General features: G+C 42.6%; 2 protein-coding genes across 8 annotated transcripts in view; one reads left to right on the top strand and one right to left on the bottom strand.

Moving 5' to 3' along the window:
* Positions 1–17,835, bottom strand: part of MARCHF8 (membrane associated ring-CH-type finger 8) — an 85,377-nt gene extending 67,542 nt beyond the window's left edge. For 2 of the 7 annotated variants that reach the window (XM_085065360.1, XM_085065358.1), the window contains exons 1-2: positions 17,707–17,835; positions 15,699–15,778 (exon numbers count right to left, since the gene is read on the bottom strand). The gene's annotated coding sequence lies outside the window, so the exon portion shown is untranslated. Of the gene's footprint in view, positions 1–15,698; positions 15,779–17,284; positions 17,426–17,706 lie in introns of those variants that run through there. The other 5 variants (XM_085065357.1, XM_085065364.1, XM_085065361.1 and 2 more) reach the window with 4 other exon arrangements.
* Positions 1–25,837, top strand: part of PKD2L1 (polycystin 2 like 1, transient receptor potential cation channel) — a 311,230-nt gene that overhangs the window by 243,177 nt on the left and 42,216 nt on the right. The gene's annotated exons all lie outside the window — the stretch shown is intronic.

Below are 25,837 nucleotides of genomic sequence, written 5' to 3'. Positions count from 1 at the left end.
CACATTGCTAGAACCATGAAGCTGCAGAAAAACCAGTCAAGTTCAGAGGAAAAAGGACAAAGTCTCTCAGGGTAGTTGAGAGGTACAAAAGGAAGGAAAAGCATGCACATGACTTGGGCCTGGTGGCTGGGGCATTCCCCTGAACAGTACATCTGACAGAAGCAGAAAATTTGGTTCTTCTGGGTTATCAGCATGTCCTTAACTTGATGTTAAGGAACCCTTCCAGTCTGACCATCCACTTCTGTCAGTCACACTCTCAATACCAGAGACTTTCACTGCTGGGACCAAAGCCCTTCAGAGCAGATGGTTCCCAGGAGCCCCCAGGCCCCCTGCTTGGCTCCCTGCACACCCCACTCACACAGACAGACCAGGTTTCCTTACTGGCTCGACCCCAGGCTTCCTATGGCAGAGCTTCAGATGTCTTGTTCCACAAAGTCATTTACTCACAGCGCAATAACACAGAAACAGCCAAAGCTGGTGCCTTCAAGGAGGACCCCCAACAAAGGACTCCCTGGGCTTTTATCCTGTCACAGTCTACCTGCACACAAGTCTTGCTCATCCTCCCAAGTCTCCTGCTCCTGCTGTGTCTCTGTGTCCATTCACCTCAATGGCACCATTCAACTTCATGTCCTTTGTTATGCAAAGGGTTGGCAGTTCATGACCTCTTGTCTCAGGCTCCTACCTGGAGCTAAATCTGCATCTTGCAAACTGAACTACCTGCACCAGATGTATTCCTCAACAATGAGAAGGGATGAAAACAATAGGAAACCTCAGTATAACAGAAGTAGATGGGAAACCACTTGAAATCCCACTTTCATCATGCACCCTGTCAAGATCTCAGTTTCTCAAGTGACAGCAAGAAAATGAGATGAACCAAATGATCTGTAACTTGCTGCATGTTAGCGTGTCAAGTGCCATTGGAAGAATGCAGCTGGAAGTCCTCCCATTACCTGCCACCTACTGCAGCTCTCTGCCCATTACACATTCCAAAATGAAGGCTAAACTACTCTTTGCCAAAGATTCTCAGCAGGACTAGGGCAAGTAAGCACAAATCATGATTTCCTGTCTGTAGTTTGGTACCTACCAGAATCTACTAACATGCAGTCTGAACAGCAGATTTTATTAGGTCATTTATGCTTCAGAAAGTCCACCATACTCCCTTGCTCCACAGTGTATGCTGGAAAACCTCAACAGAAGCTCTGGAGCTGCAGTGGCACTGGCTGCAGATATACAAAGGCCTTACCAGAAGAAATGCATCTGGAGGACACCTGTAGGTGTGTACACATGCTTTGCATTACCCAGAAGCAGAAAAAAAACAGCAGTCAAATAGGTTAGTTGTTGTCCTACTTAAAGTACTATAAGTATTCTGGATTAAAAGAATACGTTGTTATGTGAATGAAAGATATGCCCTGGAACCCACGGCAGAAGGAAGATGACAGTCACCAACAGAAGGAAATTGGAAAGAATTTCACCTGTGAGTTGCTCTGGTCTGCCCCAAAGTTTCTTATACTTGTCTTCACCCTAGTAGTGATGGTGAGCAGCATCACATGTGTCAGTGCTCTGACAATCTGTTGCAGGGTGGGCAGGTTAAAAATAAAGCAAAAGATCACTGATGTCCAGATAATCCAGCCACTGAAGTACCATCCACTGCTGTGACAATCATGCCATGGAGTGCATCAGCCTGTAGACTGCAGGGAACCTTCCAGATGCAGGCTGAAAAGTCTGCTCTGATACTTTGTGGATTGCTGCCATGCAATCTGGTCTTCTGAAACTTCCCCTCTATGCAGCATAAAACCTGACCAACCTAAATAGGAAGGGAAACTCCCTGAAGAAATTTGACTGCTGCTAGATGGTGTAACATTTTCATCAGCTGCCTTACTTTCTCAGAATAAGACTTGAAACAATTTATGAATTCAGATTTGGAACTTTTCCGAAGGAGGTCTTGATGTGAAATCTCAAAACCCCATTAAAAAAAAACCTTTAGTTTTGGGGTTTTGTTGTTGTTCTGAAGGTAAGGGAAGCCCTCATCCAGTGACTTTAGCAAATTCTTGTGTGCATCTCAACTTTTCCAAGCTACTTTGACGTTTCAGATGTATATAGCTTATGCCTACTTTCTGTACACAACATTTTCCTTATTTGCAAATATTTCCAATCCTATCAGCTTCTGTTGGCCCCAGTTTGAAGCTTTTATTTATTTCATTTTGAGCTTGTTCGGACTCTTCCTGTACTAATGTATCTTATGTAATCCTCTTCTAGAGATGACAGATGTGCATTTTCAAAAAGAGGATCCTGCATCTGTGCTTCATTTTGGGTTACTGTAGCTTAATCAGTACTTTGTTAACAGCATTATTTAAGAGATGTTATCGAGCCTCATGCACTTCACATGCATTTGTTAACCTGACAAACAAATCTAATCAAGAAAGCTTAAGGGAGAGGAACTAACACTTTTTCCCTCAGTACCTTTCACATTTCCCTTCTAACGTTGTACTAACCCTGAAAAGAACTCTTGTATTCAGACTAGGCAGATGTAATTCTGGATTATTGCTATTTACAGCTATGAGTCTGCCCATATATCTTTCACTGTTTATTAGCTTAGCTGTAACTTCTCCCTTTATTCTCTCAGTTCCTCCTTTTCTCCACCTGCTAGTGTCCCAAAACCAATCAGCTTTGAGACTTAAAATTCTATTGTATTTTTAAATCATGTTATTGAGTAGCTGAATCAAAAGAAAGGCTTAGAAAGGGGACAAGAGAGTCTTCTGCAAGTTTTTCATCTTCCCTTTAAAAGCTTCTCAATTTTCAGGAACATAGACTACACATAACACACAGAGAAACAGAAGTATCTGCCAGCTCTGGCTGACTCCTCTCAAAATAATAATACAATTATTTTTACAAATATAATACAACTAGACAAGAAAGCAATTAAATTGCAGTCTCAGTAAACAACAGTCCCAGAGCTCTTAGCAAACCCTTGCCTTGATTTCAATGGAAGCTGAGCAGGATCTGGACCTCTGAAAAACAGATTCCTTAAAAACTATTCCCTTCAAATCAAATCAGCTGATAACTGCAGTTATGAACTAGCTTGGTAGAATTCAGGAAAACAAATATCACTTTCCTCTGTTACAATAACACAACAGTATAGTCATTACAATCCCCTGAGAAAAAAAGAAATTACTGTTGTCTGCTTCTGCTGCTAATAGCAATTTACCTGTATCAGAAGCATCACTGATCCTTCCTGATGTCCCGTGGAAAGAGCAAAGCACCAGGTGCTCCACACACCCTAACTCATGTGCCAAAACCCACAACACTATGACACGCCAAGGAAAGACAGCAAGTGATAGCAAGGACAAGGTAACACCCCAGACCTCCAGAATCACTGCAAATCTATTGTGAAAAAAGCCCACGATTGTTATGATTTGGCAAAATGCTCCATGTGACAATTGACATTTTTTGAAAGAAAATGTAATGAAGATTATAACCCAATGGAAAAAGAGAGACATTAATACATATACAGAGCAGAGACAAATTTGCACCAACACGTATTTGCAGGTAAATGTCTAGTCTAGTACACTTGACCACATGATACAATGTTAACCCCTATGGATAATTTATGATACCTTCCCATTCTCTATTATAAACCTTTTGGGGTTCACAAAACTAAGTTGGTTCTGAAATCCAAAGAAAAATTGCTCTCTATTTTTATCTTCAAAATTAATAAAGATTATTAAAAAATGCATACATTTACACTGAAGACAACAAAAGCCTGGGTTTCTCAAACAGTGTAAATATTTACAATGCAAGACAGTGACGAAACAGAACAATCTCACGACTGTTCAGTGAGGACATTGCTCACATTCTATATTGTACAGAGATAACAACGATGCATTTTTACAAAAATTCTGTGCTACATCGCTTATTTTCCATTACATCAGAGATGAATAGTTGTAAAAGCAATTTACGAACAACAGGCACCTAATCAACATTCTTCACTATTGGTTAATTGCTACCAGGCAAAACATTCCCCTTAAGGCAGAGTAAAAAGAATACACAATTGATTAAATGATTCTGTGTTTTGAAGAAACATGAAATCATTCCTTCTTTGTCTTTGGGTGAGTAAGAAATTTCCAAAGCTATGCACATAAGAATGGATTTCTTTTGAATGATTTATGAGTTAAATGTCAGGTAATTCTTTATTTAAAGGTTTAAGTTACAACATGTTTTTGCTGCAGAATCCTTAATAAAATCTAGGTTTCTGGATCATTATGACAAACCTTTAAACTCTGAAGAAACATTTATAAACCACATTCTTTAGGACTTGCCCAAAGCAACTGAAGAGCTTAAAACCAGGGTCTGCAGAAGTTCAAATGCAGAGTAAAAACACAAACATACCAAGCACCCTGTACCTGATTCTTCTGCTAACTTGCACGACACTGATGAGTTTTTCAACCATAATTTCCTACATTTTAAAGTAACCTGATTTCTGATGCAAAACTTGCTACCAGGAGTCATTTGCTACCCCCAAGTTTACAGATTTTAAATACATTTTAAATACAAGGAAATACTGCAAGTCATTAAAGTATAACAGATTTCAGTGAGAACTTTTTATTGGGAAATACACTCAGGCATAGTATGTCTCCTTAATGGCTTTATGTTTCCATCTTTTTCCATTCTTATACCTTCTCTACAAATTTGCCACATCCAAGAATCCCCCATGCAGAAGGCAGTGTGGGAAGGACCAGTACTGTGACATGCATGAGAACTGTGCTCCAGGCAGAACAACGTGCTGGGGGAGTGGAGTCCACAGCCCCACTGACATTGCTGCCCAGCTTTATTGCAAGTATCACCAGGTGTGCTCACTGGCTGTGGCTCAGGAAGGCAAATTATTGGAGTTCCTCCGTTTAGCCACTTGCGTGCAATGGATGGATGACAGCACTTCCACTTCCCACCTGCAGGCTATTTCAGCCACACAGATAGCTTCTGTTCCTTACCATGGCAATGTACACTACCTGGCACAATCAAGAGCACAGACTGAAGTGCTACAGTAAGACAAGCAATTACAGCACTACACGTCTGAGTCATTCTTTCAGTTTCACACCTGTGCTGTCACCAAAAATTGCCAGATCTTGATTAGAGGAAGTTGCTAGGCAGACAAACATGGTATTTCTCATCAACTTCACTGTGAAAACTACACTATGAAGACCTTAAGAACCTCTTGTGTCACAGTACTATCACTAAAAAGTAAAGCTGTATAAAGTCTACGGACAGAGTCCAGGTCTGTGAACACAAATGATTCCATTCCAGTGCCAGAAAAAGACAGCCTCTTCCAGCTGCAACCTTATCATGGAATTTGTTGGGTTGTTAAAAAGGCTGCATGTGCCTATCATATTGTAAGTGTCCCTGGCGTAGTTTAAAGGCCAGGCAACTGATTTCAGAATGCTGACAAACAGCACTTCTTCCCTCAGCCCAGCTCCCCGTGCCAGGGCTGACATCGACACGCACTGGCAGCAGCAGAGCACCAGCACAGTCTCCCTTCATGAGGGTGTTATTTCACACGAGCATCCTGGCACGTGCGTGTTGGTTCTGAGCATCCTTCCCTCACAACAGTGCTCTGTGCCACCCGAAAAGGAGGGACTGGCATTACTGACACCCACAGACAAGGCATTCCTTACCACAGTCTATAAAGGGCCATTCATCCCCACTGTACCTAAAATAGCCACTGGATGCAATCATGAGATGAATACATGACTGTGTATTCCTTTAAATCACTGCCTTTTCACACAGAAAAGAAACCAGTGTCCAGCAGTTGCATCCTCACCCATTGTCCTTGTTCTCAATTCAGCAATCAAGTCTTGACCCTTTCTGTCCCATGCAGTATTAGTCCCTTCATTTCTAAAAGTATTTAGAAGTTTAGACATTTTATGAGAGATTTAGAGAAACAGCACAAACTCCACCAATCCACTCCCAAGCACTTGCTAGACCTGTATAAATCCTATTAAATCAAAGCCATCACATCTTGCTATCACCAGAACTATACCAGTATTTCTAAAGTGCAACTATCTTCCACTAGTTGCTCATTGCCAGCCAACCACAGTCAGCTGTAGAAAGCTACTGAGACAGAGTGAAGTACCCAGGTACAGAAAATGGTGCTTACCAATGAGAAATACTTAGAACTGCACAGGTCTGTTTCTTGCTGCTGGAGAATAGGCTGACTTGCAGTGGCCTTTTGACCTACTCCTAAATGATAACCAGTTTTCACTCCAGCATGTGCTTCAAAGCAATCTCCAAGTGTCTAGCAAGGGTGAGGGGAGGCCCAAGCTATCCAATAGCAATTTCCTTGTGGGACAAAAGGAGGTTTTGAAGTAACCTGGTGATAGCTAGAGAATACAATGGAATGGTTTCTCAGATGCTGTTGCATATCTACAGGGCAAGTAAAAGAAGCTGCTATATGAAGTTCTCTAAACAGGGAAATAAAATTCAGGAGCATGGCGACATCACTGATGACAACTGACATGTCACATTTTTCAACCCAATCGCATTTAGAAGTGGCTTTTCTGTCTTTTCCCCAAGCAGACGCTCTTCACTTTAAATTAGTTTAAACAGGAGCCAGTGAGATGAGCCAAGTGTGCTAAACAAGGCTGATGCAACTCTAGCGCACATCAGCACTACTGTAAAACCTGAAACATTAATGAAGGCAAAACCTGGAAGAAACAATAGTTTTTATCAGGTATCTGTTGAAATTGAAAGCTAGAAGAAAAACTTTATTCATTTACTTATCAAGCTAAAATATCATCAATCCTTGCGGAAAATCTACTGCCAGAGAAAGAGGCAAGCATTGGACCTTTTGAATTTTACATCAACAGCATCCTTAGCTGCAGAGAAGAAAACCTACACAACTCCACCCCACTCTCCTTCAGGTTTTCTAGGAGCCATACCAGCTGACTTTATAGTTTTCTTCTCCAAGTAGTCACAATTACAATAATATTCAGGGACATTTGCTCTCCCAAAGAGTAGATGAGAAATGACTACAGACAAATAATTTGAACATCTGGTGAATTATGCTAATGGAAAGATATGGACATATTTCTTTATTAATCATTTAAAATGTCAAATGCAAGGGTGGTTTGGTTTTTTTTTTCCTCAATTGAAAAAAAGAAAACTACCTCCTATTCCAAATGCAACAGATGTTAAAAAGTCAAGATAGAAATCTCCTCCGTTTTCTGCTCACTTAAAACAGTTGGCTTGCTCCATTCCAGATAGTCCCATCTTTAGTACAGGCTCCCACACAGGGGCTGTACATTACATCAAGATGGTCATAAGGTATCTGAAGACTAAAGATGTCTTCTGCTCTTTCTGAAGTGACAGGAATCCACAGGTGACCAAAACACTGCTACTTTGACCTTAAAGGACCCAATCATTCCCTTCAGCCTCTGGGTGCTACAGGAAGCACTACTGTGCTTAGAAACAGGCATGTCCCCTCTGCAAGTGACCTTGTGCCTGGTACAGCCCTTCTCCATTGGCTTTGCTCTCTCTGATTGAGGCATAAAGCCTTGAGCTTGGAGGAAGTTACACTCCTCGCTTTTCAGGGACACATGCTATTCAGTGAGTGGCATGACCTGGCAACATTACTATCATCTTACAAAGAAATAACCTGGTACAAGCTCACATCACCTACATTCCCTGCAGAATTAACAGGAGTTTCACATCTCAGCAAGGCCAGCTGATCTCTCACTGCCTCACTACAGAGAACAGAAGTCATCCAATTTAAGAAAGGAAACTGACAAGAGGGCTGTAATGTATTCAGATCCCAGTCTCAGGGTATGTGAAATACCTTAGCTGATGAGGCTCCCTCTTCCCTGCTATGCTGCTTCTGCAGCAAAGCCACACAGCTCTCTGAAAATGCTCAACCTAACAGCTTCAAGCAGGAAACAGCAATGTACCACACATATAGATGTTCCTTTTTATGCTCATGGACTGGTTTTTTTGGGGTAGGTGTGGGGTTTTTTAACAGAAAAAAAAATCTCTAGGAAGCAGATGCCCACCAAGAAGGGCATCTTCTCTGCCTGGAAAAAAGACACTGCTGGCAAAACTGCACCCTATAGCGTTTAGCTGGGGCAAAGGCTCAGCATAAATGCAGTGCAAAGGCACTACCATCACTGTTAGAACATCTGGTCTCCCCTGAAAGTTACCTTCCCAAACACTGATCCTGTCCAGATTTCCCAGACTGGCAAAACCACTTCAGTCTTCGATCTTGTCCTGTAGGAAGGTTATGAATTAGAATACTTCTCCAATTAGAGATCACCAGTGGAATTAGAAGATAGTTTACTTTTAGCAATTGTCTGATTGAGCTGGAGCTGCACTCAGTTGTAAATTAGTTACTGCTTTTTCTAAAACTACATTTTACATACCAATTTCCAATACAACATTTAGTATCTCTTCAAAAGCCATCATTTATCAGCAAAGAGGAAGCAGCTATCCTGAACCCAAGAAGCAACATTTTCAAGTTTCTCACCCAAAGCCCAGAAAGAATGGTGAGGCGAGATGAAGAAATCAACAAAGGCACAGCCATCTTCACACACCAGTGGAGAAGTCGTTTACAAGCTCGAGTAACCCATCCCTCTGCAAGTAGTCATCCTGGTGTGGCATGTTTTATAGAAGGGGTCAGAGAAGGCCCAGAGACAGCGTAACACACTGTTTTATTGCTCACCAGCTTAATGCATGACTTAGCCTGCTAGTGATTTTCTTCTTTTTTTGGCACGTTACAATAAAGCAAGTAAACACAGAAGAAAGGCTTGGCTCAGAAAACTTGCCAACTCTTGTTGACTCAGAGGGGTTGCTGGAGACAGGGAATGAACAGCATCACCAAAAAGCAGGTCTGTGCTGCAGTACGTCCATGTAACTGGCCTTGGTGGGATGCACTGTGTACAAGTCAAGTCGCTTTCCACTCTGATCCCCTGCTGACAAGAATTACTTTCAGACTTGAAACCCAACAGTTTCGTCATCTTATTAAATTCCCAATTCCTGGCTCAGATGTCTCTCATATGCATTAGTTAGATTACATCAACCACAAAGACCTGCCCATGAGCCATACAGGATACAGCTCAAAGGCAATCACTCAGAGATTGGATCATCAGCTCTCTGAGTTTCTTTTCCCTCATTCATAGAAGCAGCAACACAAACTGTGTGACAAGGGATAAATGTGTGCTTTGTAGTGTCATATGGAAAACGAGATAATACCAGAGCATGGAGATCCAACTGGAAAACATACCTTCCTTGAGCAGAGCATCCACCCTGAAGCAGAACCATCCCTGCAGCCTCCTCCCACAATCCCTGCACTAGGCACAGAGAAGACAGGCTAAGCCAAACCCATGCAGGTCTTACAGAGCAGAGAGCCTTAATACAGCAGCTAATGAGGACTGGAAAAGGCAGCTGACAAACAGCCAACCAGCACGATGCCTGCAGGGCATCACAGCCTACCAAGTCTCTGCAAAGCACCTGTAGTTCTGCACAGTGAGAACATGCCAACTAAAAAACTTCCCAGTAGGCAATCAAAGATGGATGAGACATACTGAACACATGTCCAAGCTGACAAGTAGAGCTCAAGGAGACTGAGAAAGCAAACAACCGTAACAAATATCTAACAAGACACAATGAAAGATCACAGCCAAGAATAAAATGCCTGATGTATCTAATTCCCTTTCTATATAAGGAACTGATCCTGAGTTCTTTGCTCTCAAGCTGCTGGACCACATGATGCTATGCTTGCCAGGGTATCACTAACAAAGGAAAGTGAGTGAGAAATCTTATCTTGAACCACACATGTTCAACAGCAACTGAGCTGGGATCCTTGCCTTGTGGTTGGAGAAGATGATATCAACACCACAAATAAATAAAAGCCTAGGTCTGGGGCAAGTGCTTCACAGTCCCCAAAACACCAAATACTGACCATGGGAGATCCTGGGAAGAAAAATACCACCAAAAGACTGCAAAGTATATGTCAAACTTATCCTGCTGCATTTGGTATGTACATATACAGAGGCGATGCTTCCGCACTGCATTTGCTGCATCTCCAATGCAGCCTTACTGAGCAGGGGTAAAATGCAAGGAGCACTTAGGCAGCCCTGGCATGAGGCACCGGGCTCTGGCAGAGCCATCTCCTGCTGCTTTGAAGCTGCAGCTCTAATATATCACTTGCACATTGCCTCACTAAAAACAAAGCCACACATTTAATTTAAGAAAGTAATCAGATGGATTAGGAAAGGTTAAAGAATAATAATTTTGAACTTCTTGCCATTTGGAAAACACAAGAGTGTTGCAGGTTCTCCATTATTTGCCCAGAAAACATCACAGTGCAGTTTTCCTACACTTCCAGATGGCACATAAAAGAAACTCATCTCTAAAAGGTCTTAAGAACTGCAGAGCTCTGCAGGTGCACTAGCACAGGACTCTTTTTCACACCCTGCCAAAGCATGTAGCAACTCACACAGAACAACATGAAGACCTTCCAAGACTTGCAACTTTGCAATAAAAGGAGCTTGGTGAGTATTTCTGCAACATCACAAAGACTCAACTTGAGTGGTCTCAGTCAGAGTTATCCTCCCCTGTCAGCTCTGACCTCAACATGAAGGGTACAAAATAGCTGAACACTGCTGTCACAATAATCGTAGAAACAAAATACATGCCTCACACAAAGGAACTGCTAAGAGGGAATATACAGTTCTCATGCCCCAAAGCAACAAGATATTTCAAGGCTTCGGTAGTAAAACACTGCGTTAGAACACCAATGTGTTTAGAAGGCTGAAATCTGATCTTGTTTTTATTGGCTTCTGCTTTATTATACCAAGAGCAAAGTTAAAACCTCTTCCATATTTTAATCAAACCTGCTACTGTTTTTTGCTAATTCCCAAGATCAAGGCAGCCTGACAAGAATCATGTAATTTTACAAGGGTATCTCTCCTCCCTCCACCCCCTTATGTTATCAAACATTAATTTTGTGAAGAGTCTGCTGCATCATGCCAGCTCTAATTTAGTAACAATACTTTAACTTTTCTCCTAAGCCTTCAGAATGCCTTGCAGTGGAGGAAGGCCACACCACAGCAGAAGCATTAGCACAGTCTGATATCCTGCAGTTTCATATCCTGTGGTTGTAGGTTTCATAAGGGCCACTCACCCATATGACCTGTTTTATGTTTAAAAAGTGCCAACTCCATGGGCTTTGGCACAGGGTGATGCTGCAGCTCTCAGTTGTGACATTGCAAGTTAAATTCCATTCTTTCTGCAACATCTGAAGTTCCAACAATTATATGACATTTAGCCAATAGGTTCAGAATTTACTGGCAGTGTGATTGCATAAGCCCACTTCCCCTTTGGAAACAGGTTAAAAAAAAATTAATTAAAAAATCCAAGAACCTTACAAATACCATGGCATCAATGACAACTGAGTTGCAGGAAACTAAGGTATGCATAGGTGAAGTAATTTAAACTAGAAAAGAGAGGTCAGAAGCAGGAAAAAAACCTCAGATTTCCTGTCTCTCACAAAAAAACACTGTAGCTGCAAGTGAACTTCCTCTTCTTTTTAAAGCTAAGTGCCTTTTTTTCTTCTCATTGAAACTAGACACCATTTAGTTCAGTATGCATTTATCATGTTTGGTGTAAAAAAATCTTTTTCCTTCTAGAGATCACTTGCAATGCCAAAGAGCAGCAAATCTTCAGTCTACCTGGTTTCCATGGATGATATGCATGCACAGATACATGTACACATACAGACACATTTTATAGAAGCAGCTTCAATGTAAATCAATGGTCACAGATTGCGCTAGAGAAAAAACACTGACAACAACTGTCCTTCCTAGTCCTGGCACTTCCAGCTCAGATTTGGCAGGCAAGCTCAAGATGATTACCCTAAAAGCTCTAACAATAATCACAGTTAAAAGGACAACATTTTGGATGCAGAACTACAAGGGAAACTCACGTCATTTACTAGAAAGGAACAGAAAACCAAAGCCTAATGTCAACTTCAGAAAGAGCCAGACTGCTCCCATGTGTGTTTTCCTCTCTGTCATCACCTATGGTAAACTATGACCTCATGCTCTTCACATTCCTCTGGTATGCCAGACTTCACCAGGCTTATGATGAACAGAAAAGCCACTGCCAACTTTCACTTTCTATCAATCGCAGCAGAGTTCATCATGTTGTTAAGTGCAAGCCCTTTAGGAGTGGTTTGCTGAAGGAGGCCATGGGAAACATGCATGAAGGAGATAAAACTGCACTCAGACAGGTCAAGCAGAGTCATTTGCAAGAATTTCTTGCTATTATGTGGCCCATGTTATGAAACCACAGCAGAGCCCTGTATTTCCTCACTTCCTGTTCTCTAATCCATCAACCTCCCCATAAATATATATAAGAATATACATACACATAGGGGGGGGAAAAAAAAGCCATACACAGAAATATGCCACATTTTTCCATTAGCCTTCCTCTTCTGTCTGATGCATTCATAGTTACAACAGATTATAACAAGGATTGGCATAGTAGTGAATCACCCTCAATAGCACACTGCTCTTTTACAACCAGAAATAGAGGGATCAGAGAGATTAATCCTCTGTCCTGGATGAGACAAGGAGCCAGTGACAGTGAAAGCAAATATAAATAGGCAGAGAAAGCTTTGTCTTGCTACAGCTCCCATTGGTTTTGAAGGAGTCTCTTCAACAAAGAAATGCTTCAGGAGACCTTTACGAATGAGATGAAACAAAGGCATCCCTTTTGTAAATCCTGCAGTAATTTGGAGACAAGGGGCTCCCACTAATAATCCTGTGACACTACCTTCCCTCTCCCAGGAAAGTACAGGCCAGGTCCACTGCCAAGAGAAGTCCTTACAGTAGAAGATCTGACAGAATACTTCCTCAATATTTAACTGGTGCTATAGGGCAGGTTGTACAAAGTGAATTTGTTGCTTCCTTTTCAGTTATTGATACTCAAATGGTCCTCCACAGGCAAAATTCACCCAAATGCCATGTCTAGAAGCCAGCTTCTAGTTTCAGTGCTAGGAGTCACAGCAATGTGTGGACCCTCACTGGTGTGCCCATGGAAATTGTTGTGTAACAAGAAAGCAGAACTTAAAACCCAACTCTAGCAAAAAGAACAGAAGCACAACTCCCTTCCTCAAGCTGCACAATGGAATGGACTTATTAGCAGTAAGTAAGTCTGAGTGACAAATTATTCTGGTCATTAGAATCAGCAGATCAGACCCAGGGGAAGCCTAGCTATTTATTAAGAAGCACGGAGGTTTCTTCAGCCTCTTCCTTGCAGGCTCAGTATACACACTAAAGAGGAACCAAGAGGCTTTTAAAAAATAAAGTACATTTGAGAGGAAGGGAGGCACAAAGGATTTGTATACTGTTTTAAAAATTAGCAACTTTGTGTGTAACCTTGAACCCTATTCTTTTCCTTCTTTTTCTTCTTCTTTTTTGGTTTGTCACCCTAGAGTTTGTCATCCTCTACCTTTCTTTCCTTCTCCTCTGTATTACCCAACTGAACCTTTGATTCCAAGAGAAAGATTTCTCATCCTGTGTTGAGGACATGACAGGAGTCAAGCTACCTGCTCAGGGAAGAACAGCTGACAGCATTTTTATTCCTTGTAATGAACCTCTTATCCCGGATGGTGCATAAACACACAATCTTACTGAAGCAATGACCAAACTGGGAGACAAACTCAGCCTTAGCTGAGTGAGCAGTGACCTGATAAACAATGTTCTTAAGTCCAATGCCTGTTTTCCCAAGGAGAAACTCTGGTGCAGTTGTTCATCTGCAGCTTCACCTGCAGAATGGACTGCTGACACGTATTCTGTCCTGATGCCTTTTGAAGGACACACAGAAACTTTAAGAGGCACATATCAAGGCATACCTAACTGATACACCGGATTTACCCACCAGCAAAATATGCAATATTCATATTCCATATGAATTTTGGCTACATATTTTGCAAGGTTTACAACTGGGATCCTTAAATTAGCCTCCAAGGATAAAGTGTTCAACTACTAGCTATGTTTCATCTAACTATGGAAAATCTCAGCCCCAGTTTCTAGAACCTTTTACTATTTTCCACCCAAGGTAATATATTGGTACTTCATAAAAAATTTACAACATTGTTTACAGTTGAGTTCATTCAACCATGACATTCTGCCAGGTTAAATTCAAGATTTGCTACTAAGCCCCCCTGCTTGCCAGCAGGTACCAGATGTGATCTCCAGAGTGGCACTCATTTTAAAATACAGAGAAGTTTAACAGTCATTTATGTATACCTTTGATCTAGACTGGCCCAAACATGACATATTATAAAGCTCAGCCTTCCTTCTTGGTCCCTGGGGAAAAGACACTACAAGCACTAGAAACTGCTGATGGTTGAGATCTCTTGCTGTTTGTGAACTGTCTGTCTGTCTGGTGGTGAATTAAATTTAAGGGTAACAAAGCTCTTAAAGCATACCTTTAATCGCAAAAAGACCAGACCTCCAAGGGCTCTCGTCCATTTACCTACCCCAGAATCAATAAACACTAGGTAATCAGCTATTTGGTTTTTTAATGCTTCACATGAACGTGGATACCTTGGTAAAATCCCGCAAAAACATTGTGGGAAGCAGTGAAAAATAACCTGGTTTAGAAATTATGAGTTCTTTTGGCAAGTTTTCAGTAAAATCCAAATGGAACTAGTAAAACTGACCCTATCTCAGTGAAGAGCATTTCAACAACCAGGAGCTGCGAAAATTCACAGTGAACAAAGCCCACCCAGCAAGTTTAATGCCAGCTCTGCTATGCTACAACAAGCTGCCACCAGATCTTTGCAGTCAATCCACAGGTCAGCAAAACAGAAGTCCCAGTAAACCCTGCATGAGTTCTGTCTCACTATGGAAATTAATACAGTGAATTAGATGTGTGATTTACATGGTTCACAGTTCCTGCAGCAGTTAGCACTAGATGCTACAGAGAAAGAACTGGCACGAGCAGTAAATGGATAACCTGTCCCCCAGGAAGATTCCCCTTCTAATACCTTATCCCCTAGAAGGGAAATTTTTCCCAGACTTGAAGTTTTCCACTCCTTACTGCCTTCTATCGCTTTGCTGTTTACTCTTTGTCTGTCACGTGCAGACAGAGTCCAAGCACAAGGTTGTTCAGGGTTCCTGGAAGTTCCATCTTTCAAAGACTGTTAATTTTTTATGGTCCATCCACAGGCTCTTGCAGAATGCTAATTAAACACTCCTAGAGAACCAAGAGTTCCATGTATTTTTGGGGGGAGGGTGCAAGGGCAGAACAAGAGCAAAAAAAACAAACAAAAACCAAATGAAACCAAAAAACTAGAAAAAAAAAGAAGACACTTCATTCCTGTTTTCCTTTCTTCCTGGCAGATAGCCATGCACACTCTATAATTCACATTTTCTGAAGCTAGCTATCAGTCAGGTACAGTAGGGCTGACTGAGGTATATGGCAGCAAAGAGCCATAGCAGAAGACTGCTTTTTCTTAGGCAGCAGGATCAATTCAGGGCTTGTAACAACCACCTACAACTCCTTCCTTGAGCAGCATCATGACTGGAAGCTGTCACATTCCATCAGTGCCCTGCCTTCCCCACTAATGTCAGCGTTTGGAAGACAAACTAATGTCAGTAAGGAAATCTGCTGTCGGAGAAGACACTTTGATACATTGCCTAAAGTACCTGTGACAGCCTCAGCAGCTGGGAAGATTAAGTCCTTTCACCCTTGAACATGGGAGAGTTGCTCATCCAAAATGTTAGAACTAAAATAACAGAAGTTTAAATTTAAAAAAAATCTCATCCTGAAAATATAGAAAGTTCATCCAGCATGCTGAATTAATCTATCCTCATAACACTTTAGACTGCAAAAGCAGCCAAGGAACAGGTGTGTTTTCTAGCACTAGACCTCATCTGGACACCTCCAACAACTGTATCCCCATGTTCATACTCTGAGGCATGAAAAGCATGCAGCCTTTCTTCCAATGTGACACCTCAAAACAGAAAATTACTTCTTTTCAACTAGTTCATGTCTATAAGTAGAACTGCTGGCTAGGGCTAGCTGAAAGCCAAGTTAAAAAAACACTAATAATCATAAGAACAACAAAACCCCCAACACCATAACAACAAATACTCAGTGAATTGTTAATTTCTTAAGTTTACATTAGACCTAAGTCACACAAGTTCTCAGCAAAAGGGCAGCTGTCCAGACTTTAGCAGTCCTACCATTTTCAGCAACTGCAGCAGAATCGAGTCCCAGGGGATGTCTCACTTTCTCCAAGCAGCTGCAAGGGTGCTCTGAGGAGAGCTAGCACCAAACGTTTGGGCTGCAGCTGAGAAGCTGCCAACACCCCCAGCAGGTATTATTCTGGGTGCTGGGGCATACCCTTGAGACAGGAACACTGAAGTTCCCAGCAATCCTGCTCCTCAGGCAGGCTTAGCAGAACTCTGCATCACTAGAAATTGGTAAGTGTTGACAGGTTTCAAACAAAACATCTAATAAATAAGAGTTTTTCAAAGAAAACTTTTCTCTGAAAATGTTTGACTAGGGCTATCACTAGATCAATCTCAGCCTCATCTGACGCTACTCCAAACCAATTTTAGAAGCACAAATTCATAAAGATTGCTGCTGCCTCAGCTGAAGTGTTACTGTCAGACCGGCTCTCTCCTCTTCCACCCCCATCTTCCTTCCAACATCTCTTTCCACCTCCACTCAAGCTCTAGCTAAATTGTCCCTTCTGTGTTGGTGCTGCTGGGTAATTTCACAAATTTGCTTTGCTCGGAAGTAGACCAGTCATTTGCCAACTGCAGGGCTGAGCTGCGTGCCCTCTTGCACTGCAGTTTGAGACCAACTGATCTCGCGTTGGCACATTGTAATTCTCTCTTTGCTTGCACTTTCAGCGTACTAAAATGACAAGTTAAAGCGTTACAGTTTGGAACAACCCGATCATTACTCTGCCTGCCAACGAGCTCCAGGAAGCATGAAGGAATTCTGACTATTTCTCAGTCTGCCGTGAAACTTCACGCTTCCTTACGATCACATTGTGACCAGCATATCTCGTGCCCTGTTTTCTCTCCGGCGTGTCTCTGCTCCACGTTGCCCACTGAAGGCGAATTCGCGTCCTGCTCCTAAGCGGACACCTGGTGCAAACACGGTCCCTCTCGCACAGCTGATCCGCTCTCGGCTTCCCCGCAGCAACACTAATGCTCCTAGCGCCAGCAGCAGCTGAGGCTGGGCAGACAAAGACGGCGGAGGTGGAAAAGCCTCTTACCAGGGAATTAGGTGCCGCTTCCCCGGCTCCGACAGCGGAGCAGCCCCGAGCGCCCCGCGCTGAGCCCCCGCCCCGGGGCCGGCGGTGTCTGCCTGCCCTGCCCTGCTCTGCCCTGCCCCGGCCGGCACGGCGCTGGCCGCACGGTGCCCGGGGAGCCGGGCCGGGCCGGGCCGGGCCGCCCACCGCTCGCCCGGGAGCCTCACCTGCCGGAGCCGGAGGGGCGAGGCGCTGCCGGCGGGGCCGGGACGAGCGGCGGCCGCGGGCAGCGACCCAGGGCAGGCGGCCCCGCACCAGCCCGCCCCGGGCCGCCCCCGGGCCCGGGCTCCAGCCCCGGCCTCGCGGCGCCGGAGGGGCTCCAGACCCGGCTCGGCCCCGCTAAGGAAGCGGCGGCTGCCCGCGGCCAGGGCGGCGGCCGAGCCTACCTTGGTGGTGCCCCGCACAGGGCCCGGGCCGGCGGCTCCTCCTCCGGCTGCGGCGGCCGCTGCTGCCCATGCCCGGGGCCGGGGGGCGGCGGGCCGTGGGGCTGGGAGGCTCCTGCGAGGCCGGGCTCCGCCGGCTCTCCCCCGGCTCCTGTTTACCGCGGCTCCCCGGGCCGGGCTGCCTGTCAGCGCGCCGCCCCGCCCCGGCCCGCCCCCGCCGCCATGGCCCGGAGCAGCACGGGCAGGCGAGGCTGCCGCTCCGCACTGCTGCGGGACTCGGCTGCCCTTGCACCCGATCGCCTCCCGCCGGAGCCTTCCTTCCCCGGGCGGGCTCGGACACACGGGCTGCTGCCCGCTCGGCACCTCCCGGCGGGAAGGCGCTCCGGGCACTGCGCGCTGGGGGGCGGCCGGGGGCGGCACTGGGGACACTGGAGGCACTGGGGGCACCGGGAGGCGACAGTCGGCGGCGGAGCGAGTGCAGTCCGGCTGCCCTGAGCTCAGCCCTCAGCCCTGCCTTCCCCAGGCACAGGCGGGGATGCTGGTGTCACTATGACGTGGAATAAAACATCTAAACTTCAAATGGAGCCATTTAACTTTTTTAAAATGTATGTGTGCTGAAAGCCTAATGATGGTTTATAGCCGCTGTCGTGCGGTGTTTTGTATCCGTCGTTCACCTGCCGATAGTGATTTATCAGCAAAAAAAAATGTCAACAAAAAGCTTCGAGTTTGTCCCGTACCTATATCTGGGTGCCATACTCTCTTGCTATTTTACACTTACGTTATGCAAGCAAGATTCTTTAATATTTTCTTCCCAAAGACATCTGTCTCCTGAGATGTGCTGGAATAGGTGAACTGTATTATTGAGGTGATTTTTACAGGGGGAACAAGCAAAGTGAGTTTTACGAGAATAAGTCAAGGGAGAGCTTTTCTCTGTTCAGACATCGTGTCTTTCCCACTTGGGAATACGTGAAAAAGAACAGGAAAACAAGCAGCTTCGCTGAGCAGTTTCTGTCAGTGCAGCACAGAGAAGAAAGTAGATATTATTCAGAGAAAAAACAGACAGAAAACAAGGAAACCTCCTGACTTGATATGAAAATTCATTCACTAAACCTAAGTTGAAATTTTCGTCTTCTGAGTCTGCACGTTTTCACAATAATTTACAGGGCTCCAGGGAGATTCCATTTAGCCATTGAGAACAGTGAGAAAGGCATAAAATGAGTAAGGTGAGCCCTTTTCCTGCAGAGACAAACTACCCCCTACAGAGAAATGACACCTTACAGCAGGTTTTCAGAGCACAGAGAAGCTGGGCTGAAACACTGTCATTATATTGCAGAGTTAGTGCCCAGAACACCCATGTGGTGAAGGTGGGAGAAGTACCACCCAGGGTATATGGTGTGTCTTCCCGGGAAGAGGAGAGTGTGTGAAGAACTCCAATTTAGTCCTATGTAGATTAAAATTAACAAACTTAGATTGTATTCCTTTATAAAACAGGGTATGGAAACATGCGTATGTGATGATGACCATTGTCCTCTTGATAGGTAGTATAGGTTTGCAAGGAGAAAGAGTACTGCTGACTTACCTTGAGGCCACAGGGATTTCTCAAGAGAGGCTCTCTTCTTCCTTCATGCTCTCAACCAATTTTGCTGTGTGATTTGTTTGGGTTTTTTAAATTATTTTTCAGGTTAGGGTTGTATTCCGCTTTGGGAACAGCATAGCTCACCAGTCAGTGCTGTGTGCCAGACTAGAAAAAGGGCCTGTAGACACAACTGGAATAGAAGTAGAAATTATACAGAAAAACAGTCTCACAGAGTGGAGATTTTCCAGGCAAACTACAATAACTAAGGATTAGGCCTGAAATTAAAGAAGCTGCAATAAACCACTTTGCAGATCTGAGCCTTCCCTGTGTTTTGCAATTATTACTCCATGGTCTTGTTTCCCCAGAAAGTTTGTCCAGCTTTTAACACATTGTTCTTGACTTAAAAGTCTCAGCAACAACCTCCTGCATACAGGACTGCAGAGCTGGGACTAAAGCCTCAACACTGAAGGACAAGTACACTGTGGAACATCCTCCTGAGTGCCTCCCAGCCCTCAGCAGAAAATGCAAACCTAAGCTGTTGCAAATGTTCCCCCCTCAAAACTGCAGCTAATTTTAAAAATAGGAAAGAATGAATAAAATTAAGCTAAAGGCCATTAGTCAAATGGAATTCTTAAATTCTTCCAGCTAGTGTTGCTGTTCAAAACCCGAATAGAAGAAAGAAGGTTTTAAAAAATTATGGGAATGGAACAACACAGTTCCATTTTGTTAATTGAATAGCTCTGGCTCAGAGTTACAGAAAAAACACAGTTTGGGAATATGTGCTTAGAAATGTATGTCACACTTTGCTGAAGAGACTGACTGGTCTGCAGAGAGAGCTGCCCTGATGCCCTGCACACAAGATCTGGACTGTGAGTACACATGGCCTTACTTGCCATCAACAATAAATACTATTTTATTGAATTTATTTCAAAAGACAAAATAAAATTGCCTCTGTACCCAGGAGACTCCAATCCTCTCTAGAAGCAGCACAGATGTAGCATATGGTTATAAGTCTGTGCTTGTTAGAAATACTTCTACTCCTTTTAGCATGAAGACCTGGAAAGTGGTGGGGGGCAGAAACCCTGAATAGTAACTATTGTATAACTGTGTCCTTTTTTGGTCCTTAGGTATTACAATACATACAGTAGTTATGTGGAAAAACATAATTCATTTTTCCCAGATAATTATAAATGATCTTTTTAGTCTACAGAGTTGGTCTGAGCACCTGCATGTTTCCATAGCAACTGCACAATAGTTCAGGGATTACTTTAGAATTCCACCGTGTTTTGGGTCTAGTTTTTCTCCAAGCCAGCTCAGTTTCTTTAGCTACTTCGACCTGCATACCCAGAGGTGTGGGATCTCCCATATGTTCACTCTCTTGCACACATACTACTGGCCAAAATAAAGCAAAATATCTTCAAAAGTTCTCTGATGACCCTGTGTTTTCCTGAAGGTGAGCCCAGGGTTCATTCCTTCCTGCACTGCTGTTCCGCTGTTTTCTGCCAAAACTAGGTGAATAAAACAGATTCTGGTAGGAGAAGGGAAAAGTGGAGTCATTAGGGAAGATGAAAGGAACTGATGTGAATGGAAATAAAGTTTACGTCCTTCCTGACTGATTAAGGAATCAGCTTTTATCAGAAAGGCACCAGATTTCTAAGCTTAAATCACCTTTAATAAAAACACTGCCAAAGCACCTAGAAGGTGATTGCGGGTTATCTTAACAAATGTTTGTTCAGAGTGCCTGAAATTTACCAAACTTTCTTCAGTCTCAAATGCAGGATATTGCAGGAAATACGTTTTACTAAACATTGCATTGCGGGAAATACATTTTACTAAAATCTGGCCTTTGAAAATCACTACAATGATTTGAAACCCATCTCTGGGACAGAGTGGCATGAGCCATTAAAGTCTCACATGGAAAACAGCAGAAGAAAAGAGCATTTGTGCCTGCAAAGCAAACTGTAGCTTCCTCCCAGTGCAGTGCTTTGGATGCAGCAGACAATGGCTGCAGCCAGCCCTGCGTGCAGCAGGTTTAATCTGGCATGGTGCGTGACAAACAGGCATATGACAACACACCCCAGCAGACTTCAGCAACTGCAGCAGTCATGTGAGGGTGCCTTTGAAGACTGACAAGACTGGATACAGCTTTGAATCTGTCTCAGAGCAGATAAGCTTTTGCAGTAATAAAGCCTAACCCAGGTCCTAAAAACACTATCCTCTGTAGAAGCTTTCAGAGGTATTTTCTCCTTTCTGAGCTGCAAAACTAAAGAAAAGGTTGGCAAATACAAAAAACTGACCTTTTAAGGTAATTTGTCTAGGTAGTTTTCTGGGTATGGGTGAACTGGCTCTAGAGAAATCCAATAAAAAACATTAAGGAGTCACACTTGATTAAAGCTTAAGGCACTGCAAGTCATTTGGTATCCAAATGAAAGAAAGCAGAAAGGATGTTAGTCCTTTCTTTGTATCCCTGTCAATTTAATGATTATTCAAGGCACTACTTGAGAAAAAGTGAAGCTCAGGGACAAGTAATGCTTCTCCAGAAGTCAGGTGGTACTGCAGCTGGCACTAGGGCTCACCATTTCCTTCCCCTGTTTTGAAAAAAGAGAAAAGAGAAAGCTTTCTCCTCTACTGATAAAAAATTGTAAAAAGGGTCAGTTTGCTTTGCTTCCACATTTGTTACTTGGACTATTGAGGAATGTATAGAAAGTAACTTATCCCAAACCCAAACATGCAGAGGAGGAATGACATTTTCAAGCCTACTTCTTAGCAGCCACTATTTCAGCTTTGGCTCTCACCACTGCAATTAACACATTGCATGCAACCGACATGCAGATGTGGTGAAGGCATAAAAATAGGCACTCTGGTCCTGTGTAACAAAACCCACACATCATCTTCCTCATGAGCAGAGCTATTGTGCTGAACTCAGCCACATGTTCCCCTTACAGAGCTTTCCTACATTTTTCCTTATACTCTTAACAAATGCTATTTACATCCTGTCCAGACTAGACGAAGATTAATAATACTGAGCATTTCTATGGAACCTCCTTGGAAGAACCCTGAGCATATTTCTCCTGGTATTTTAAACAGTTTTAGAAGCTTCCATTTTAACAGCACCTTGAGCAGCTTATCGCTAAATACACAATGCAGGAAAATGGGAACCAGGGAACTGAAGATGGCAAAGTGTAATGTAAAATTAGAGGAGATTTGGAGGACAGCAAGCATAATTAAGGTTCTGTAATAGTAAAGACAGTGAATTGCTATGATAAAAAAGATGAGGAAGAGGGGATGTGGTACAAGGACAGAACATATTGAATATTGAGGAGACACAATTCTCCCTTTTTCGTAACACAAGACCAAATGAATTTCCATTTTAAAAAGGTAGGACATTCAAAAGTACAGCAAAAGAAAATTCTTTTCACATTACACATATAAATAAGTGAAACAATGAATCTATCAAAATTCAAAAATAGTTTTAGACCTTTATGGATCTCCAAATTCATATCATACTGTACAATGAGATAGCAAGTTCTTCACAGTTCAGAGGTAAGATCCAGTGTCCTGTTCCGGAATACTTGGTTAGGGAATTTTTGCACCTTCTGAAGTGCCTGTTGCCTCCTATTTCCAGATACAGATGAGGGACTGGATGAACCTCAAGCTAATCCAATCTATTTTGATGAGTCCTGTGTCTCCCCAAAACAAACCACCTGTGATTGCTGGCAAGACAGGTGATTGCTAAGAAGGAACCCCATCACTCAACTCTTGGTCTGAAGACCATATTTAAAACCAAAGGTATTCCATTATATACCTGTGTTGTAACTTTGCATCAAGTGTGGGAGTTCAGGGTGGAGCTGTGGGGTTCTGCAGCTATTGAGGTCTTTTGTTACCAGTTAATATGAAATATTAAGAGAGATAAGCTGAATCCCCCCTAGCAGGGGCTGAGAGGAAGAGCAAGACAAGACCGTGTTTACCTGGTGCATAAGTGATTAGCAGGGGAGGTTAGGTGAGATGACGGTGATCAGTAGCCCACAAGAAAAGTAAAACATGCAACCCTGGAAACCAAAGTTTTTGTGATGGCTAAACTATAGTTTGTAACAGTATAAAAAAGACGTGCTCTGTACAATATATCGGACTTTGCATGAACCAGGCTCAGTACCCCTATCAACCACTGACAATCAACCAGTGAAGGTTTTTAGCAAACCACTACCATATCCTCAATACGGCCCATTATGGGCAACATTTCCAGCATTTAAGTACAAGATGCACACAAAATAAATCTAAGTCTTATTAGTTCAAGTAAAAAAAAAAAAAACCAAAATACTGTCTACACATTAGGTTTATGGATGGGAGAAAAATATTACTCACTTTTTAAAAAATCATAGGCATTTGCTAAAAAACCCTCACACACAGAGAAAGGAGGGTATTTTGAAATCCCCAATTTTTCCTTTTAGAAGACTTCTGTGTTTTCATTTCCTGCTCATTAACACTCAATCACATACCATGTAAATAATACTATTTTTGTGATTAGGTACTGTTTGGAATTTCTGGTGCTGGGCAGAACACCTAATTCCAGCAATAATTCTCCATTCAGATGTGATTGGAATATAATTCTTATAGAGCTATATATACACTTCCAGTACATACATGGTATATAGTAATCAGTCTTTCTGATGATTGGATTAAAAAGGATAGAAACAGCCTTGAAGTGTGGTTTAGAAATCAATTTCTGTCACTGATGACCTGTAAAGCTTTTTTAATTGCAAGGCTAAAGACAGATAGTAAGGAGTGGTCACTTTAGCAGTTACTGGCATACATTCCTCACACACAACTGAATTTATATTTTCATATCCTCACCCTGTAAGAAAAAAACAGCAACACCTGTCATTTTAAAGTAAGAAATTATAGGGACATGCAGGATTTCTACCAGACATATCTACCATCCAACACAGCTTGGCTAACAGACACCTCTGAAATTCATTCTTCCAAGGCTACTGGGAAGGAAGAGAGGAGGGCTGTCTATTCATCAATACATTAAGATTACCTAATAAATTACATTATGAAACCCAGAATAGAAACAAGTTTTTGAGATACTCTTCCATTTTGATTTTTAAAAACCTTTGGAATTAGGAAAAAGAATATATCCTTTTGCTGCTCTCGTCAGGGGTGGGCTGAGTAAGGGTCATAAACAAATAATCACACTTCTTTTTGATAAGTCTTGTTATTGGACAAATGCAAATTTTTTTGCCATTTTTAAATGCCTCCGCTGCCCCCTGGTGCTGCTTCTCTGCAGCTTCACACTCAAAGCAAATGCAGGAGAAATCCAGAAAAAAACCTACTCAAGTTCTCTACCAGAAAGTCCCTGTGTAGGAGAAGTTATGCACAAACGAGCAGACTATGCTTCCAGAGGCAGTTCTCAGCTACATCAATGTCCTCATGTAGGCATCTGTGGCTCAGTGCTAATGTAGATACCAGAAAAGCTGTTAAATGCATCTCAAGATGAACCTAAAGATTGGAAAAATGTGACCCAACAGAAAAGCTACAGGTGGAAGCAACTCCTTACAGGTAGCAGCAACACCAAATCCACAGTTTACACCCAAAAGATGGTGCTCCATTATGAAAGCTGGAAGTACTTAAAATGAAGGCAAAGTGTCTAATTCATAATTTGCAAAAGAACCTAGAAAAATAATTTTATATTTTGTTATAAGAATTAACAATTCTAGCCTTGTCTGTAACTGAAGACTGTGAGTAGAAGGCACCATTGCAATTACATCTCAGGGGACTGCAAACTGAATAGACAGAAATTGCAAGCAGACAGAATTTTATCACCATGGGCTTCCAGAGATTTCAGAGAAAGCAACTATTTAGTGCAATATCCAAAAACATTTCTGACACTTCTGTGGTGCTTGTCAATTTGACACAAGAATCCTGGAGATCATTCAACAAGAGACCAGCCTGGTTTTGCCTCACAAAACATGAAAGAAGCAAGCAAAAAATATTTGGCAGGAACGTAGAGAAGCACACACCAAAGTAACTGTTCAATTTCCAGTATGTAAACTCTTTATAGAACAACAATCTAATTACATGAACACACAAAAGCTAAACATTTGTCTTCAGCAGATGCATAGCAACATGGTACACTAATACTCAAGCCCCAAACCATTTAGGTCAGTTTACACAGTAAACAGTAATTAATCTATAGCAGAAACTAACACAGGACTTGTAGCCAGTAGCATGTGAATTAACAACTGAAACAGTTAATTACAAATGTGCTCTTGTGGCTGCACTACTGCTTGAAAATGAATGCCTGTAACACAGTGCGGATAGGAGAACAAAACCAGTGTAGTTCTGAACGAGAAGTATGTGTATTAATTAAAATGAGGTATAATAAAAATTATGAGAACCTACACACTGCATATTCTGAAAAAGCATTGTTGTGCACTTCATTATACATACGCAGAAAGGGAGAGTCAAAACTGAGATGTGACTCAGAGACTTCTACCACACATCTGTTATATAGTTTTACTAAAATTTGAGTATGGCCATTCTAACACACTGTAAAAC

The sequence above is a fragment of the Lichenostomus cassidix genome, chromosome 6 (assembly GCF_008360975.1).
Source record: "Lichenostomus cassidix isolate B80296 chromosome 6, HeHo_3.0, whole genome shotgun sequence".
NCBI lineage: Eukaryota > Metazoa > Chordata > Aves > Passeriformes > Meliphagidae > Lichenostomus > Lichenostomus cassidix.
Note: the sequence above shows the minus strand (reverse complement) of the source record. Positions and strands in the feature narration are given on the sequence as shown.